This window comes from Micromys minutus, assembly GCF_963924665.1.
Source record: "Micromys minutus genome assembly, chromosome: 6".
In the NCBI taxonomy this organism is placed as follows: domain Eukaryota; kingdom Metazoa; phylum Chordata; class Mammalia; order Rodentia; family Muridae; genus Micromys; species Micromys minutus.
In genome coordinates, this window is record NC_137975.1 from 13,793,612 (window position 1) to 13,798,501 (window position 4,890).

A 4,890-nucleotide genomic window follows, 5' to 3' on the forward strand; every position below is an offset into this window, starting at 1 on the left:
GATGTGTGTCACTGTGGGGGGTGGGCTTTGGAGGTCTCCACCTAGGCTCAGGCTCTAGCCATTGTAGAAGACTTTTTACTCCTAGCTTCCTGAGGATGCCAGTCTTCTGTTTGTCTTCTGAACAAGGTGGAGAACTCTCAGCTCCTTCTCCAGAGCCACGCCTGTTTGGACCCTGCCATTCATTCTTCCTGCCTTGATGATAATAGACTGAATCTCTGAACCTGTAAGCCAGCCCCCAATTAAGTGTTGTCTTTTATAAGAGTTGCCTTGGTAACTGTGTCTCTTCACAGCTATGGAAACCCTAACTAAGACAGCCTACCCCTTAACAGCTGAGCCATCTCTCCAGCCCAAGAATGATTTTTAATAGAATACTTTAATTAACCCTTTGAGAATTGTATTCATTCAATTTTGACCATATTCATCTTCCATTTCCTTCTTCCCTGGGGTCTACTCCAATTTTAGATTATTAATTTTTATTGTTGCTATTATTATTATTAAATAATACACTAAATCCACTTTGTGTTATTCATACACACACAGAGGTATGGGCCATCCACTGGAACATACCCAACCTTCCAAAGGCCACACTCTTAAAACCCAACTCCCCTTACCTGGTAGGTATCGGCTGTCAATAGTGTCTCAGCTGTGTGTGAAAGTTCATGTGCCTCTTCTTCCTCCATTCATGCTTAGCTTTTTATGTGGGTGCTGGAGAATCCAGACTGTGCCCCCCATGCTTATGTGGCAAGTGTCCTTACGCACTCAGCCATCTCCAGCCCCTTTTCTGACAATGTTCAAATAGTGCTACTTGCTCGGTCACTACGTGCCACATCCGTGAGGGTCACAGGCACGGAGCATTCTCAGTAAGTATACTTGGGCAGGAAGCTGGGTGTGAAATTTACTGTCTGAATGCAAGCTGTAATTGATATAAGTGATCCATATCTTGTAGTCATGGTGGTTTTGGGGATTCATTGTGTTCAAATGACTCAGCAATGCTTCCTGGGTAAGTACGGTATGAGAACTGAGCCAGGAATAATGGATTCCGCATCAGTTGTCTGGGATGAAGTTCTCAGGGATAGAGAAAATGTAGGTGTTCTAGGCAGAGGGAAGCTTCTAATTTTTTCAAAGAGCTTGGAACAGTCTGAGTGAATTAGAGGTGTTGAAAGAAACCTGTAGGGGCTGCATGGGGGACAGACACATGGGGATCCCTAATGGTGGAGGAGTTATTAATCGTGAGTGGCTGCTGAGAGAGGGAAAAAAGAGCCATTTTCTTCAGTGGTGTATCCTCTGGTAAAGAATCCATGATCTGGCAAATAACCTCATACCCACACACATTAAAGACACACTAATCAAGCTCTGTACATTATATTTTTTGAAATAAAGTAAGAGAAGGATGTGCTGGGGAAAGAGGTTCTCAAGGGAGTGGAAGAGCATAAGACATGGGAAGGGGTGTGATTTTTTTCAAAATATAGTATATGCTTGCATGAAATGGTCAAACATAGCAATACAATGTTATGAAAATATGTCTTACATTCAAAGAGCCTGAACTTTTGCTGGTTTTCACAACTGAATTAATATTATGCCTTGGGTTCACTTAAAACTTAACCTGCTGTCCTACTATGTAATCCAGTCTGCTTAAGTTTAACTTGCCTTTAAGAGGACAATGTGAGAACCTTACTTGCCTTGGATTTCCCATGTAATCAGCTTTTACAAGATAAACTAATGCACTGCTTTAATGTTGAGCGATAGATTTGTGTACGCACCTTACTCAGAGCAATGCTGTGTGGTGGTTGTTTGCTGAAATCAGCCTGCAGGTTAGAAGCAACCTTATACAACAAATGTCTGCCACACGTGCTGGAAATGACATACAGATACAGTTTGTCTTCGGCATTGTGTGCTTCAAGGGCAGTTGGAGGCAGTAACTTAATCTCCTATGAAGTTCTGTTAGCATTTCTCTAATGTTTCTTCCATGACATGTTCTGTGCTGTTCAATAAAGGCAGAGCAAAGCCCTTTTTTAAGAGACAGAGTTCCAGACGGCATCCCTACGGCAGACACAGAGAACAGACTGCAGATCAGCCAGTAACCACAAAGTTCAGACATATGGAAGTCATGGGGGAGAAGTGAAGATTTCAAACTCGAGCTCACTCTTGCTCGAATTAATCCAAGAAGAAGCCTGTGATTTAATTCCTCACTGTGACTACTGACACATTTTGGTGTCTTTGAGTCATCTTTAATGTGTTTAACTGAGGCAATCAAAGAATAAAAATTTAAAAATTTAAAGCTATGGTGAGCGTCAGAGGCTAGGAGAGAAAGCCAAGCTCTCACTAGATTGTGAATAGAAAGCTTGAAGCCCAGAGACAACTTTTAATAAATGGGCTTGTTGTAGCCATAAATGGGGAAATCTGCTCCATACTTCCAGGTTGGGACAACATGCTTCCTTGCCACCTGTACCAGTGTTCTGAAGTTCCTGGATGAAGGACACACATGCACAGCCTTACTTTTAACAGTGCATAGGCTGGGCCACTCCCTAACTCACATTCCCCTCTGATATCCCTGAGTTAATACTTAGTAAATCTATATTTCATCTGTGCTGCTCTGGGCCCTGCTGGGCAGCTCTCTTGGGGCCACTTTCCTGAGCTCTTACATGACTGTTACTCTGTCTTGAGCAACTCTCATGCCTGATCTTCCTGCTTCCCCAGCATGGTGGTACTGCCTCTCTCTCTCTCTCTCTCTCTCTCTCTCTCTCTCTCTCTCTCTCTCTCTCTCTCTCTCTCTCTCTCTCCTCTCTGCCCCAGAATCCTTAAAATCCCACCTCTATCCCCTGCCCTAGTCATTGGTCTCAGGCAACTTTATTTCATAGATAACTGGGGTCAGGGATCCTCAGCACAGAAGTGCAGTTCCCATGATTTTTGGAGCTGAATTAACACAAATAGCATTAGAACCAATCCCACAATATCTCACCCTCTTTGTCCATTAACAGGGTCTTTTTTTCTCAGATATACATTGAACATAGTCATATCAGTTATTAAACTATAAAGTAAGATATACACTAATAACATCCAGTTCATCAATTTTTTCAATTTAGATATATTACTCTAACATCTACCCCAATGTAAAGAGTTTACAATTCTATACTTGAATTCTGTTTTGATTTTAACTTGCATTACCATCCGAAAACCAACCTTGAACATCTAGATCATCTTCCTTAATGCTAAATAACTTAAGTTTGATTATGAGACTATAACTAGGTCTTCAACCCTGTCAGAGATCCAAGAACGAAGTAAAATAGTACATGAATATATAGGAAGCACAAAAATATAACTTCAAAACTTAACAAATTTGCAAAGATATCTGGCTACCTAGATAGTCCCCTATTCCTCAAAATGTACAGGCTTTAAGTAAAGAAGCTGTGTTGTTCAGATGATAAATCTCAAGCAGGGTAGTGTGAGGAGGAGGAACTATGAAACTGTGACCTTTATTCAGGAAAGGGCAGGCACAAGATAAGGCAAGGTCTCTGATTGGACAGTGAAAAAGATAGATGGGAATAGAGTTTTGGAAAGGAGGAGGACAAAGATGACCCATCTTCATGTGGCTCTGAATAGCCACAGGTAGCTATGAATATTGTATAAGGGATGGATTATTATAGGAAGATTTGTCTTGTCTGGGTGGGCAGATTGTATTATATCAATTGGCTCTGAGTTTATTGTGTGGACGTTTTGTGGAGCGAGAATTTACTGAGATAAAACTGAATGTTAAATTGAAAGTTTCTGGAGTTTTAATTTTGTTTGGCTGATGGGAGTTGTGATTATGACTGCAGGGGTGCTTACTCGGAGTGTGAGCAGAGTTCAAAGTGGAGAGTTGCAGGAGGGGCAGCTGCTGGTGAGATAAAAATACCCCACTAATGCCTTATAGCTCTACAATGCTGGTATTAGTGAGGGTTGGGGAGTTGGTATTGTGGGAGAAGAAAACAAGAATGGAAAAAGGAACAGAATCTTGAAATCACCTGTATTAGCCCTCAAGAGATGTCAGTGTGTGCTAACATCAGAAGCTGGAAGGATGTCATGGCTGTTAAAGTCATGAAGTGTGAGCAAGAATTGTGAAGTAAATACTCAATGAATCATGTTCAAATGTCCTAAAAGAAAGTGGGAGTATCTTAGAATGTGATCAATAATTTGCTTCCTCTTTGGTTCATGTATTCATTCAAAAAACATAGGATGAAGAATATATTCTACTGGATATAAGATATCAATAAGACACTTAAGGGCTTGTGATGTAGCTCAGTCAGTTGGTAGAGTGCCTGCTTAGCAAGCACAGGTCCAGGGTTCCATCCCTAGTAGCAGATAAAACTATAGTGGTCTTGTGGTGTTTTTGAATGACCTTGTTCCCCAGGAATTTATTTACTTGGTTCTCAGTTGGTGGAACTGTCTGGAAAGGATTAGGAGGTGTGGCCTTGCTGGAGGAGGTATGTCACTGAGGTCATGCTTCAAAGTTTCAAAAGACTCATGTTATTCCCAGATTTCTTTCTCTCTCTCTCTCTCCTCTCTCTCTCTCTCTCTCTCTCTCTCTCTCTCTCTCTCTCTTCTGTCTGTCTCTCTGTCTGTCTCTCTCTCTCTCTGTCTGTCTCTCTTTCTTTCTCTATGTGTGTCTCTGTCTCACTCTGTCTCTCTGCCCTCCACTTCCTTCCCTCCCACCACCACCCTCACGTTGTGGTTGTAGATCAAGGTGGATCAAGATGTGTCTTCTCGGCTATTCCTTTGCTCCATCACTCTATAACTACAAAGCCAAATTAAACTACTTGTCTTCTATAAAGTTTCCATTCTAGGCCATGTTCGTTTTCTATCACATCAATTGAGAAAGTCAAGTAAGACACCTGTAATTTCAACACTAGGGAG